This window comes from Ascaphus truei, chromosome 2 (genome assembly GCF_040206685.1).
Source record: "Ascaphus truei isolate aAscTru1 chromosome 2, aAscTru1.hap1, whole genome shotgun sequence".
NCBI lineage: Eukaryota > Metazoa > Chordata > Amphibia > Anura > Ascaphidae > Ascaphus > Ascaphus truei.
In genome coordinates this window covers 197,751,723-197,766,965 of record NC_134484.1, presented here as the reverse complement: position 1 = coordinate 197,766,965, position 15,243 = coordinate 197,751,723, and the positions used below count along the sequence as shown (strand labels likewise).

The 15,243-nt window shown below is 50.2% G+C and overlaps 1 protein-coding gene across 7 annotated transcripts in view; it reads right to left on the bottom strand.

Annotated features, from left to right (window-relative positions):
* The window catches only part of FARS2 (phenylalanyl-tRNA synthetase 2, mitochondrial), a 507,148-nt gene that overhangs the window by 282,513 nt on the left and 209,392 nt on the right, over positions 1 to 15,243 (bottom strand). The window lies entirely within an intron of this gene.

Genomic DNA, 15,243 nt, shown 5'->3' with positions numbered 1-15,243 from the left:
ACCAATATGTACACACACACACACACACACACACACACACACACACACACACACACACACACACACACACACACACACACACACACACACACTATCAAATTATGTTAAAACAAATAATATAAGGAATGAAAATACTGCTCTGAGGGAATTGATGCACAAGTACAGTACAGTGCTGTGATTCGTAAGGCAGAAGGGTAATTTTCGTGTTGGACAGAAACGCCTACATGTGGGAGGCATGCAGGTTACTGGACGACTGACTATAATTAAACGTTTACCCCACTAAACAATCTTTGTGTACCAAGTGTTGAAAATGGATACCCTTCTCTATTATAAGCATCAATCCATCAATTGCCAATCTGGATACAAACACACCCAATCCACTAGCAGTTTGTACAAGTAGTTAGGAGTCAGTCCAATGTAACATTTCTAAAGGCTCGACAGTAAATAATCGATGTAGGTTTTAACTTCGTATACAATTCATTCTGCCTCTCACAAGCAGGGAAACTATAGAATGGAAAAAAAAGGTTACACAGAAATATATGAAAGCAAGCAAACATGTACACTATTCATTACTACATGATTATATGACTATCATCATATTAGTCACGCATTTGTGAAACACTTCCTAATTAATATTATAATTTCAATAGTTCACTAGAGTTTATTCTTCTTCTATCAAACCAGTTTTGTCCTGTTCCAAAATAATTCGTTTTGGTCTCCTCTTTGTCTGTTCTAACCAAAATATATCACCCATCTTCAACTTGCTTTTCCCAGCTTCTCAGTTCTGTTCTATCCTTATTACCTCTGTTTAACATTCCAAGTGTCCTACTGAAACATACAATATTGCAGATGTGAGGGGCACTATGAAAATGTTAGAATACTAGAGTGTAAGCTCTTACGACTAGAAATGACTAATACAGTAAAGCATATAGCAAATTTAAATATTACTGTGTGTGGAAGTGACATGCAAATGAGCACACAGTGCCATCCTTTGCTTCAAAACCATATAACATGGTCCCCTAAAGCTTATGCTTGCTGCATTTCACAGCTTTTGAGCACAGCCTGGGTTAAGATGCATAGCCAGTAAACCTACCCACAGACAGCTGTTATATGATTTTGAAGCAAAAGGTGTCAGTGTGCTCATTTGCATGTCACTTCCCAGAATCCCTTGCTGCAGTGGAAGCACTGTATGCTGGGTGATAATGGTGAAAGGCAGGGCTGCAAACCTGTCTAAGACATGCAAATGAGCACACCGTAATATTTCCATTTGCAATATACTATGTGTGTGTGTATATATGTTCATTTTTAATACGTTGTCGAGAATCCTTTGCAGGCAATGACTGCTTGAACAAATAGAAATAACGAACAAGTGCGCATAGGAAAATATTCTTATAACCATGTGCAGTGGACGACAAATCACCAAAAAATCTACTCGCCGACACTGACCATGTGTATATGTGATATTGAATATTAATACACCACAATAAACCAAATACGTGGTAAGTGAGTGATGATAATGATAAACCTATGTTACCAATCAATAAGAGAGCGTCTGCTGCTGTACATAGAGTAGCCTAGGACCCTGAGTATCTAGAAACAACAAAACACAGCGCACAACGCTCATCGTGAATTAATAAAAAACAGTGTTTATAAAATAAGGAGTTCAAGGTTCTGCGTACATCAGATTAAAGATAAACAGGCACAGAGAGCTACAATGTAGCTGTTACCGCTCACTGCGACCAGGAACTTTGGAGAGATGATTTCATCAAGGGTCTTGCTTCATGTCATGCAGCTTAGGCAAGGATAGAGTAACAGCCGATGTACCGGTGTTTAAGCAGTCTCTTTAGACAGTCCCATAGTCCAAATTAATGCATAAAAGCACTCGATGGAGTCAGAGGGTAAGCAGACACAGCCCCGTGTAGCAGCGTGTATCGTCTGCTCTCAGCACCTCGCTGTGCGCCGCCGTAGAATGATGACGTCACGGCGCATGCGGCAAAGGGGGCAGTTACACATATAACGTGCAATGAACATAGAAGGACACAGAGCATACAGTGACCTTAATACTCATAAGAGCTTAAAATAGGTAGTTGAGTGGTAGCTTTCCAACGCGTTTCATAGCACTGCTGGCTACTTTATCAGGGAAAAACATTGTTTTTATTAATTCACAATCAGCGTTGTGCGCTGTGTTTTGTTTTGTTGTTTCTAATGACTGCTTAAAGTCTGGAACGCATGGACATCACCAAACGCTGGGTTTCCTCCTTTGTGATGCTTTGCCAGGCCTTTACTGCAGCTGTCTTCAGTTGTTTTTTGTTTGTGGGTCTTTCTGACTTAAGTTTTGTCTTCAGCAAGTGAAATACATGCTCGAACGGTTTGAGATCAGGTGATTGACTTGGCCATTGCAGAATATTCCACTTCTTTGCCTTAAAAACTCCTGGGTCGCTTTCGCAGTATGTTTTGGGTCATTGTCCATCTGTAAACTTTGCTGAATTTGGCTGAATCTGAGCAGACAATATATCCCTATACACTTCAGAATTCATCTGGCTGCTTCTGTCTTCTGTCACATCATCAATAAACACTAGTGACTCAGTGCCATTGTAAGCCATACATGCCCATGCCATCACACTGCCTCCACCGTGTTTTACAGATGATGTGGTATGCTTCGGATCATGAGCTGTTCCAAGCCTTCTCCATACTTTTTTCTTCCCATCATTCTGGTACAGGTTGATCTTCGTTTCATCTGTCCAAACAATGCTGTTCCAGAACTGGGCTGGCTTTTTTTAGATATTGTTTGGCAAAGTCTAATCTGGCCTTTCTATTCTTGAGGCTTATGAATGGTTTGCACCTTGTGGGGAACCCTCTGTATTTGCTCTCGTGAAGTCTTCTCTTTATGGTAGACTTGGATAATGATATGCCTACCTCCTGGAGAGTGTTCTTCACTTGGCTGGATGTTGTGAAGGGGTTTTTCTTTACCATGGAAAGGATCCTACGATCATCCACCACTGTTGACTTCCGTGAACGTCCAGGCCTTTTTGTGTTGCACAGCTCACCAGTGCGTTCTTTTTTTTCTCTCAGAATGTACCAAACTGTTGATTTGACCACTCCTAATGTTCCTGCTATCTCTCTGATGGATTTTCTTTTTTTTTGCAGCCTAAGGATGCCCTGTTTTACTTGCATTGAGAGCTCCTTTGACCGCATGTTGTGGGTTCACAGCAACAGCTTCCAAATGCAAATGCCACACCTGGAATCAACTCCAGATCTTTTACCTGCTTAATTGATGATGAAATAACGAAGGAATAGCCCACACCTGTCCATGAAACAGCTTTTGAGTCAATTGTCCAATTACTTTTGGTACCTTGAAAAAAAGGGGGCTACATATTAAAGATATATAATTCCTAAACCCTTCCTCCAATTTGGATGTGAATACCCTCAAATTAAACCTGATAGATTGCACTTTAAGCCCACATTCATTATTTAACTGTAACTTGAATTTATTTTGATACACAGCCGAAATAACAAAACTTGTAACATAGTCCAATTATTTCCGGACCTAAGTGTGTGTGTGTGTGTGTGTGTGTGTGTGTATATATATATTTATATATAATCAATAATAAATAGACTATACCGTTCTGTGGCTAACGAAATGCTTTTATTTGTGCGAGCTTTCGAGATACACGAATCTCTTCTTCCGGCGTTGTTACAAATGCCGGAAGAGGAGATCAGTGTATCTCGAAAGCTCGCACAAATAAAAGCATTTCGTTAGCCACAGAACGGTATCGTCTATTTATTATTGATGCTCGGCTAACACGGTAATGATATATATATATATATATATATTTGTCCAATTATTTAAGGACCTAACAGAATATACATATACATACACACACACACACAGACACATATATATACACCCCCCCCCTCTTGGGTTACTAAAGGTATGCATGGGGTTAATGTTTGGCGAGTTGTTGCAAGGCAATGACCTTTAAGGTATTGTTGCAAGTCAGCCAACTGTCATGTAAGTCCCGCTCCTATTCTGGAAAGAGCTCACCCCTGTTTTGCCCACTAACAAGGGTGGGGTGAAATGATGAGCCCAGCCACTCTCAGGTAACGCTAGTTACCTGTGAGGTCACCAGGTGGTATAAAGATGGAGGTATAGGGGGTTGGGCCTCAGACCCCAGGAGTGCCCCATCAACACCAGGAGGACTCCAGGTGAAAGAGGAGGGGGTCTCAACCTGTATGCATGTAGTCCTTGTCTAGTAAGTGTGAAACTTTATGCGTAATGATGCAAAATCACCTTTGTTGTTTTAGAGTCAGGGAAGTGTCCCTAGATAGATAGGGCCCCTCACTAGCTAATGGCAAAGCCATAAGAATATACTGAAGGAGTGTGTGCATGGCAGTTTCCTTTGCGTGGGATTCCCAAACACAAGGGGTCTCCAGTGCTGTCACATATCAAGGTTGCATCAATACAAGCCTTGGATGAAGTAAGCACACCAGGTCACTAAAGAGGACAGCTGGGGTTTTGTATTAATGAGGGGTAGATGGGAACCCTGATGGCATTACATCCCCAAGCAGAAATTCTAGGAAAGTGCCTGCATGAGGACTCCAGGATCTTAGAGGTTATGGAAATAGATATTCCCCTTTGACTATGTACAAGACTAGAGTGATGTAAGTCATGTGTGCCTCCCTGTGCAGATGTACGGACTCCAGGGAAGAGAATGTAAGAGTAAAAGCCTGTCCTGTCGATAAAGCCTGTCCTGTTTGTATAAAAGTTCCTAGCGCTCTTTATTACCACCATGAGAGCGTACACTACCAGCCAGCCGAATGCCAACACCCTGAGAAATTAAAGAGAGTCTGTGGCACCACATCTACACTACGTCAGTGTCACTCCTTAGGAGCCGGGCAAGGAGCGGTTACATATATATTATTCATTATGCGCTCAGTCAACTGTCTCCTATCCACATCAAAACCTTACATTTGGTGTTATAAATAAACATGAATTATTCGTTCTGATGAATAATATCCCTAAGACTCCCATTTCTTACCATCAGTCAAAGATTCAGAAACCGTTAATGGACACTCCTACAGTACAGTAAAAGGCTCACAACTTCTGGTGTGGATTCAGCCACACAGACTCTACCAAAATACATAGATATCTTTTTATAAAACTGTGTGTAATGTAATCATATTCTATGTACTGAATGTATTTACAAAGTATCACATGCATGCAATGCTCATAATGAAGGTCTGAAGGCGGTATTTCTTAAGCTAAAGAAAGCAAGAGAGGCAGATGGAGGGCGAAGTTTTACACAAAAACATTGTTATCCTTAGAAGCATTGATTTTATACTAAGACATACAGTAATTACTTTGTTTTACAAAACAGTGTTATTTTCATGGCACGGTGATGGGGGCATCCAGCATAAGCTAATGCAATTATGGGCTCATAGGGGGCATCAGAAATCTGGAATAATAATATGTTTTTATCCAATATCATGTAGCCCCTTTTGCCCCATCACTGAAGGAACTACCAGTACTGCTGTTACCTGTTTGGCTATGTGGGATATGGTAGGGGGTGGGGGTGAAGGGCAGGGGTAGGGGGTGGGGGCGAAGGGCAGTGGTAGGGGGCAAAGGGCAGGGGTAGGAGGTGGGGGGCGAAGGGCAGGGGTAGGATGTGGGGGGCGAAGGGCAGGGGTAGGAGGTGGGGGGCGAAGGGTAGGGAATGGGGGGCGAAGGTCAGGGGAATGGGGTGGGGGGCAATGGGCAGGGGTAGGTTGTGGGGGGCAAAGGGCAGAGGCTGGGGGTGGGGGGCAAAGGGCAAGGGTAGGGGTTGAAGGGCAGGGGTAGGGGTGGGGGGCAAAGGGCAGAGGTAGGGGGCGGGGGGCAAAGGGCAAGGGTTGAAGGGCAGGTGTAGGGTGGGGTTGAAGGGCGGGGATGGGGGGTGAAGGTAGGGGGTGGGGGGTGAAGGGCAGGGGTAGGGGGTGGGGGGTGAAGGGCAGGGGTAGGGGGTGGGGGGCGAAGGGCAGGGGTAGGGGGTGAAGGTAAGGGGTGAAGGGCAGAAGTAGGGGTAGGAGGTGGGGGGCAAATGGAAGGGGTAAGAGGTGGGGGGCGAAGGGCAGGGGTAGGAGGTGGAGGCGAAGGGTAGGGGGTGGAGGGTGAAGGGCAGGGGAAGGGGGTTGGGGGCAAAGGGCAGGGGAAGGGGGTTGGGGGCAAAGGGCAGGGGGTTGGGGGTTATGGGCAGGGGTAGGGGGGCAAAGGGTAGGGGGTGGGGGGAAAAGGGCAGGGGTGGGGGGTGGGGGGTGAAGGGCAGGGGTGGGGGGTGGGGGGTGAAGGGCAGGGGTGGGGGGTGAAGGGCAGGGGTGGGGGGTGGGGGGCGAAGGGCAGAGGTAGGAGGTGGGGGGCGAAGGGCAGGGGAGGGGGGTGGGGGGTGAAGGGCAGGGGTGGGGGGTGGGGGGCAAAGGGCAGGGGTAGGGGGTGGGGGGCGAAGGGCAGGGGTTGAAAGGCAGGAGTAGGGGGTGAAGCTGAAGGGTAGGGGGTGGGTGCAAAGGGCAGGGGTGGGGGGCAAAGGGCAGGGGGTGAAGGGCAGGGGTGGGGGGCGAAGGGCAGGGGTAGGGGTTGAAGGGCAGGAGTAGGGGGTGAGGGTGAAGGGTAGGGGGTGGGGGCGAAGGGCAGTGGTAGGGGGTGGGGGGCGAAGGGCAGTGGGCTGTGGGCAGTGGTAGGGGGTGGGGGGCAAAGGGCAGGGGTAGGAGGTGGGGGGCGAAGGGAAGGGGTAAGAGGTGGACGACGAAGGGCAGGGGGTGGAGGGTGAAGGGCAGGGGTCGGCCCGGTCAGGTAACACGCCGCGATCAATAGGGTTTTTCGGACCCCCTGAGGGGATATTGCAACATTTGAGCTTGGAGCTCGCGCTGAGAGTTAGATCCAGGAGACAGAAGGGGAAGGTAGGGTCAGGGTGTCAGTGGCTCCTAGACTAGGTCTATATTTCCCCTCAGTCCCCAGTTAGGCCCCAACCACGCACAGATAGAGACATTTCCCCCAGTAGCCGTGGTAGTGTTAGGCATCAGCGACAGGACGTCGCGTGGTGACTCGCGGCCTGTGGTCTGGGACCAGACCACCCATGATAATAGACTCTTAAAGGTAAGACCCTCCAACGGGAGTTCGCCCCACGCAGAGGCGGACAACGACGTCACTGGATCAGACGGATCCCTTGTGTTATACGGCGTACCCGGGTACTGGAGTGCCCAGGTATGTAAAAGTGCACCAACAGTCATCAGGGGTAGCGCTATTCCCTATACTTTTGGGTGGGCCCTGACATTGGGGAAAGGACATCAGGGATATTGGTGCCTAGCACCCAATGTACTTTGGGGACACTCACCTGGTGTATTAGGTTGTGTGTGCTATATATTGTGGGGTGCAGGTATCATTTTCTGTGTTCAGTAAAACCCGTTATTAAATACCTGTGTGTGTGATTACTGTTGGTAGTGGTTCCTGTGAGGGGCTTATCCCGCACGCAGGGAGGGGGGGGGCGTGTAGACACCAGGCGAGTGTCGGATTGCTAGGTAACCTTTAGGCTGTGGTAGGAGGGGCGACCACGTTGCCAAGGCTCCTGAGTGGTGTGATCGGAGGGTGCCACTATCTTGGCCATCATTGCGCATGCGCAAGACCCAGCGCATGCACGAGACCCAGCGCATGCACTGAGGAGCATAGATGCGGCGGCCGTTAGGTACAGGCTCCACAGAGGGACTACAATTCCCAGAAGAATCTAGGGCTGCTCCTCAGGTGGGCTGAGACAGCCAATTTGGCACGCTTGAAGGAGATCACGCAAATCAGAGCAGGGATGCTGTGGGGTAAGGTAATGCCTGGATGCAAGTGGTTCCCAGACTAGGCCAGATACTGTACCCCCTTTAGGCCCCAGCTAGGCCACGACTCACACCAGATTGTGGCTGTTACAGGGAAAGCCCATAGCTAGGGACTTTCCCCCAGTAGCTGCCTATGCAGTATAGCACCGGTGGGACGCCATGCATGATTACGGCCTGTGGTCTGGGACCAGACCACCTCCGAAATAGATTCTTAAAAGTGAGACCCTCCAGCGGGAGTTCACCCAATGCAGAGGCGGGCGCCATCGCGGATGTCGCTGGATCAGCGGATCCCTGTTGGTTAGTCAGCAGTACCCGGGTGCAGGAGCCCCGAGCAGGTACCTCAACAAGTGCACGAACAGTTCACGGGATAGCGCTATTCCACACATTTTTGGGTGGGCCCTGCCATTGGGAAAGGACATCAGGGATATTGGTGCCATGCACCCTATGTACATTGGGGACACTCATCTGGGGGATTGGGGTTGTGTGTGGGGGCTATTTACTGTGGGGTACAGGTTGATTAACCTGCGTTCAGTAAAACCAGTTATTATATACCCTGTGTGTGATTATTATTGGTATTGTTTCTGTGAGGGTCATATCCCACCACGGGATCCCTCGCAGGTGGAGGCGCTGCACCGAGGCGAACGAGATATCACCCCAGGCTCCCAGCGGCGGAGGAGGTAGGGGGTGGGGGGCGAAGGGTAGGGGGTGGAGGGTGAAGGGCAGGGGAAGGGGGTTGGGGGCAAAGGGCAGGGGGTGGGGGGTGATGGGTAGGGGGTGGGGGCGAAGGGCAGTGATAAAGGGTGGGGTGCGAAGGGCAGTGGTAGGGGATGGTGGGCGAAGGGCAGGGGTAGGAGGTGGGGTGCGAAGGGCAGGGGTAGGAGGTGGGTGGCGAAGGGTAGGGGGTGGGGGGTGAAGGGCAGTTGAAGGGGGTCGGGGGCAAAGGGCAGGGGGTGGGGGGCAAAGGGCAGGGGTAGGAGGTGGGGGGCGAAGGGTAGGGGGTGGGGGGTGAAGGGCAGTGGAAGGGGGTCGGGGGCAAATGGCAGGGGTAGGGGGTGAGGGGCAAAGGGCAGGGGTAGGGTGTGGGGGGCAAAGGGCGGAGGTGGGGGGTGGGGGGCGAAGGGCAGGGGTAGGGGGTGGGTGGTGAAGGGCAGGGGTAGGCGGTGGGGGGCAAAGGGCAGGGGTAGGGGGTGGGGGGCAAAGGGCAGTGGGCTGTGGTAGGGGGTGGGGGGCGAAGGGCAGGGGTAGGAGGTGGGGGGCGAAGGGCAGGGGTAGGAGGTGGGGGGCGAAGGGCAGGGGTAGGAGGTGGGGGGCGAAGGGCAGGGGTAAGAGGTGGGGGGCGAAGGGCAGGGGTAGGAGGTGGGGGGCGAAGGGTAGGGGGTGGAGGGTGAAGTGCAGGGGAAGGGGGTTGGGGTCAAAGGACAGGGGTAGGGGGTGGGGGGTGATGGGCAGGGGTAGGGGCAAAGGGCAGTGGTAAAGGGTGAGGCGCGAAGGGCAGTTGAAGGGGGTCGGGGGCAAATGGCAGGGGGTGAGGGGCAAAGGGCAGGGGTAGGGGGGCAAAGGGCGGAGGTGGGGGGCGAAGGGCAGGGGTAGGGGGTGGGTGGTGAAGGGCAGGGGTAGGCGGTGGGGGGCAAAGGGCAGGGGTAGGGGGTGGGGGGCAAAGGGCAGGGGTAGGGGGTGGGGGGCGAAGGGCAGGGGTAGGGGGCAGGGGGCAAATGGCAGGGATAGGGGTTAAATGGCAGGGGTAGGGGGCAAAGGGTAGGGGGTGGGGGTGAAGGGCAGGGGTAGGGGGTGGGGGCGAAGGGCAGTGGTAGGGGGTGGGGGGCAAAGGGCAGGGGTAGGAGGTGGGGGCGAAGGGCAGGGGTAGGAGGTGGGGGGCGAAGGGCAGGGGTAGGAGGTGGGGGGCGAAGGTCAGGGGAATGGGGTGGGGGGCAATGGGCAGGGGTAGGTTGTGGGGGGCAAAGGGCAGAGGCTGGGGGGCAAAGGGTAGGGGTTGAAGGGCAGGGGTAGGGGTGGGGGGCAAAGGGCAGAGGTAGGGGGCGGGGGGCAAAGGGCAAGGGTTGAAGGGCAGGTGTAGGGTGGGGTTGAAGGGCGGGGATGGGGGGTGAAGGTAGGGGGTGGGGGGTGAAGGGCAGGGGTAGGGGGTGGGGGGTGAAGGGCAGGGGTAGGGGGTGGGGGGCGAATGGCAGGGGTAGGGGGTGAAGGTAAGGGGTGAAGGGCAGAAGTAGGGGTAGGAGGTGGGGGGCAAATGGAAGGGGTAAGAGGTGGGGGGCGAAGGGCAGGGGTAGGAGGTGGAGGCGAAGGGTAGGGGGTGGAGGGTGAAGGGCAGGGGAAGGGGGTTGGGGGCAAAGGGCAGGGGAAGGGGGTTGGGGGCACATAGGGATATGTTGTTCCCCTGCGGATCATATCCTAAGATGGCTGCCGCTACTATGGTACTACTGCGTGTGCGCACCTCTCCCAAATAGCCACCGTACCTCAGAACACTCTGTGCATGCGCGAGATGTCTTCTACGCATGTGCGGCTATCTGCAATGGCGGCACCCTGCCTAGGCGTTTACCACGGAGCTCCGTGACACCTGAGCGCTCTCAGCACCTCAGCAATAGCCTCCCCCTTCTCCGCTCCTGTAGCGGAAGTAAGGGAGGGAAAGGGGAACCCGGCTACAAAAGCATTCACATGTTCATTTAAAAAAAAAAAAAAGAGAAATTCTAGATAATACTGCAAGAGTTGTACTTAGGAGATCAGGTATTTAAAGACCTTTCTCTCTTCTAGCATATTGAAACAACTGTGAGCGACAAAGCAACACAATATGCTGTCCAAAGCATGTACAGTAACTGTATGGATACGTGTTATAAAATGTTTATTTCAAGAAGAATTGAAAAATTGAAAGAGACAATCCTAGTTGTTTTTTGTTGGTTTTTTTTAATACAGGATTGAAGCAGTGGGTCTTATGACCTGAACCCCACTAATTTCAGCTCAGGGGACCCCCTGCTTCCAGAGGTACATAGTTCTGTAGGGGGTGCCAGTAGCCTCTCTATCGTTTACTACATGGCTGCTTTCCAAAGCTTCCGAGCCAATAGTGAGCCATGAAGTTATCTGATTCTAAAAAATGACTACACAATTCTGTGCAGAATACAATGATACACAGTATTTGCGGTACAGTAATATCTGCTTGATTGCACTGTAGCCCCAAACTCCAAAAGTTAGAAATAAAAAAAAAACTTTTAAACTTTAAGGGTAATTGAACAGATTAATAACAGTCTAGAAGGAAAATTGTTTATAGTGTTTCAAGACACCGTTGAATGTCACAACAGGAACACAGATAGTCTGACATTTAAAGGCATTGATCTACTTGGAGAAGACATGCAAGGGGGAAAGAGGCTGAAAAAGCTATAAAAGCAAGAGAGCTATTGCATATATAAATTATGCATCCTGTCACCGAATGGTCTAAATTAGGAAATAGAATGAATATCTTTTATGTAGTCATTATTAATTTTGTGGCTTGTTTCTTTGTGCTTTTATTGTTGATTAATGACTTTTTTTAATCAATAGAAATTGACGTATAGTATTTTTTGTTACATTGATTATGTTTATCTATTTGTCAATAATGTTATTGATTTATAATGTATTGTACATGTTATTGTTTAATACACTTCCCTATGTACAGGAAAAGTCATGATAGTAATCTACTAGTTTTTATGTATATTGCAAAAATCAATTCTTATTGAATAATTGATCGAATAATGAGTTGTTGCTTATATAACGTCATAGTCCCTAGCTGGAACTAACAGATGTTATGACTGTGTAACATCTTAAGTGTCACATTTAAAGTGTCTGTAGAGTTAATTTTGGAGTTGAAATTGGAAGTGAAGATTAGAGGAAGATGCACTCTGCACAACAACAACTTTGCAACTGTGAGAACTTGACTTGCTAAATGCTATGATTGTTTGTACTCTTCCTATCCTCCAATAACTGGGAAGTCTCTCCTCCTGCATCTCACTATGCCCTCCCTATTGCTTTTTCTGTTTACTGTTCCCTCACTCCTTTGTGAACTTCTCTGTTCTTTCCAACTGTGTCCTGGGACCTCTTCTCTTTTCTCTGTACACACTCTCTCTAGGTGACCTAATAACATCTTTTGGGTTTAATTATCACCTCTATGCTGACAACACACAAATATACCTTTCAACACCCGACCTTACACCTGCTGTACAAACCAAAGTTTCTGAATGTCTCTCTGCTATATCATCCGCCGCCTTAAACTCAACATGGCTAAAACAGAGCTCCTCATACTTCCTCCCAAACCTGGCCCTACTACCTCCTTCCACATTACTGTTGGAACTACGATCATTCACCCAGTAGCCCAAGCACGCTACCTAGGGGTCACACTCGACTCCTCTCTCACATTCGCCCCTCACATTCAAAACATTTCTAAAACTTGTCGCTTTTTCCTCCGCAATATAACAAAGATACGCCCTTTCCTCTGTTGCTCGACTGCTAAAATTCTGACTCAGGCCCTCATTCTCTCCAGTCTTGATTACTGTAACCTCCTGCTGTCCGGCCTTCCTGCCTCTCACCTGTCTCCCCTACAATCTGTCCTAAACGCTGCTGCCAGAGTCACGCTACTCTTTCCTAGATCTGTCTCAGCATCTCCCCTCATGAAATCCCTCTCCTGGCTTCCGATCAAATCCCGCATCTCACACTCCATTCTTCTCCTCACTTTTAAAGCTTTACACTCTTCTGCCCCTCCTTACATCTCAGCCCTAATTTCTCGTTATGCACCATCCAGACTCTTGCATTGTTCTCAAGGATGTCTTCTTTCTACCCCCTTTGTATCTAAAGCCCTCTCCCGCCTTAAACCTTTTTCGCTGACTGCCCCACACCTCTGGAATGCCCTTCCCCTCAGTATCCGACTAGCACCCTCCCTATCCACCTTTAAGACCCAACTTAAGACACACTTGCTTAAAGAAGCATATGGATAGCACTGTGGATATTCTGAACACATGATACATAAAGCTTGGCCCCCTGCAGATGCACTTACCAGAACTCGTTCTCGTTCACAGAAGCCGGCTGGATTCCGGAGTCACAACCGGAGCAAATACACTTAGCAGGAAGTGTGTAACCAGCCTATCTACCATGTGGTGGCTGGCATACACTCAATTGTATTTGCTCCGGTCGTGACAACGGAATCCAGCCGGCTTCTGTGAACGAGAACAGGGGGCCTTTTTCCACACATGCGCACTCGCACCACACTAACATCCGAATACACGCGGAAGTGATCTTACAGTGAATGCCACGGAATCAGTGCCAGCGCGCAGGACTGCTGCATAGGAAACTACACCTTGCCCCCTTGCCTGATCCATTGCGAAGCCGATGCGATGAGGAGCTCATTTGACCTACATTTGAACTAACTTTTACATACATGTAAGTTACTATATTGTCGTTGTTTTTATCTAAATATACCTTATTCTTACCTTGGTGCGCTGCTGTGCTTTCTTTCTTGGTCTTTTTTATTTAATACTGACCACCTTAAAACTCGCCCCATAAATCAAGCATCCCAATAGCCTGCACTCATGGCTATTGTCCCACAGCCACTCCTACCACCCGTTGTGACCAAGCACTGCCATCTTCAGAACTTATTCCCTCACCTGCTGTCTGTGTATGTCTCCCATCATACAACTTAGATTGTAAGCTCTTCGGGGTAGGGATTCCTTTCCTATTGTCAGGAATCGGCGTTCTCCTCGCTTCCCACACAGAGCACTCCCTCTCCGCAGGGAGCCCCTGGAGACACAAAACAATCCTGCCTTACCAGCCTCCACGGCTCCTCGCCCCTGCCGCCGTCGCGGGATCACTCCCCTCGGCGATTCCTCTGCTCAGCGCCGGGCGCGCACACGCCCTCCTGCACGCACACCTACACGCACGCCAGCCCCAGACGTTATGTGCATGCATTCCCAGCTTACAGAGCACACGCCTAACAGAGCACTTTTAACCACTGCTCCTGCAGTGAGGCGTCGCCCCCAAGCATCACACAGTTCCATGCAAATCAAGGATTACACTCAGCTGGGCTGTAACACCTCCCTCCTATCAGGGAAGACTCCTTGCAGTCCTCCAGGCCTGCCCCCTTTTCCCATTGGCCTGCCCAGCTTTATTATGCCTGTGCTTCCCATCACTCGTCGCTCGACATAGTCTCTGTATGGAAGTACTTCTGGATTCTCTCAGTGTTTTCACAGGTTCTGACGCGGCTTGTACGACTACCCCCTCTGGCTCTCGATCTCGGCACCCCTTGGACAACGCTCACTCTGGTAACCCCTTGAACACGGCTTGGACTACGACCTATCTCCACTCTCCACTCCCTGACCTCGGCAAGGCATTCATCACTCTATCTCTACAACCGGTACCAGCAAGTATTGTCTACCTTACTACACCTGGCCTGGCAACGCTTCATACCACACTCCGGACACGCTCCCTTTGCTGTGGGTGCGTGTATTACCACTTCTCCCTTCAGCTCAGGGGACGGGTCTGGTCTGCGGGCAGCACCGGCGTAACATTATGTCGAGCCCACAAGACGCAGACCAGACCGAACTACAGCAGTTTCTCTCTAATCTGCTTCAGCAAAACCAGGCCATGGCGGATCAAATTGTGACACTTACACGCCAGGTCGCAGTACTCTCAGACAGGGTACCGACTGCGACCCCGCCAGATGTAAGCCCCCACTCCGCAAGCGCAGTTAGCATTTAAGATGTAAGGATTCCTCCCCCCAAGCCTTATGCAGGTGAACCGCAAGATTGTAGGGGGTTTCTAAACCAGTGTGAGGTGCAGTTTGAAATGGTCCCCCATCTCTACAATACTGATCGCAAGAAGGTAGCCTACATTTATAACCTCCTCACTGGCAGCGCCCTGGCTTGGGCTTCCCCGGTTTGGGAGCGACGTTCTGACCTTACCCAAGATTACCCGGCATTTAAAGCAGAGTTTCAACGGGTATTCGATTCCCCCGCTCGTCGGGAGATGGCATCTGTTTCTCTCCTCCAGATCACTCAGGGATGGCGGATGGTGACACAGTATGCTGTGGAATTCCGGACTCTAGCAGCCGAGACTAACTCGGGACAAGAGGCTCTCGTCTCCGTATTCTGGCAAGGCCTGGCAGATCCCATCAAGGACGAACTCTCTCGCCAATCCAGGCCGGATCAACTGGAGGTCCTGATTGATTTGGCCGTCCGAGTGGATCAACGCATCCAGGTACGCCGCTCAGAGCGTCAGCGCACTCGCTTCCATAACTTTCAAGTTCCGTTCCCCAGTACTCTCAGCAGCACTCCTGCTCCCCCAAGTACTACCACACCTCTTCGTCCTGCACTGGAGTTGCCAGAGCCAATGCAATTGGGGATACAACGCATCTGCACACCGATA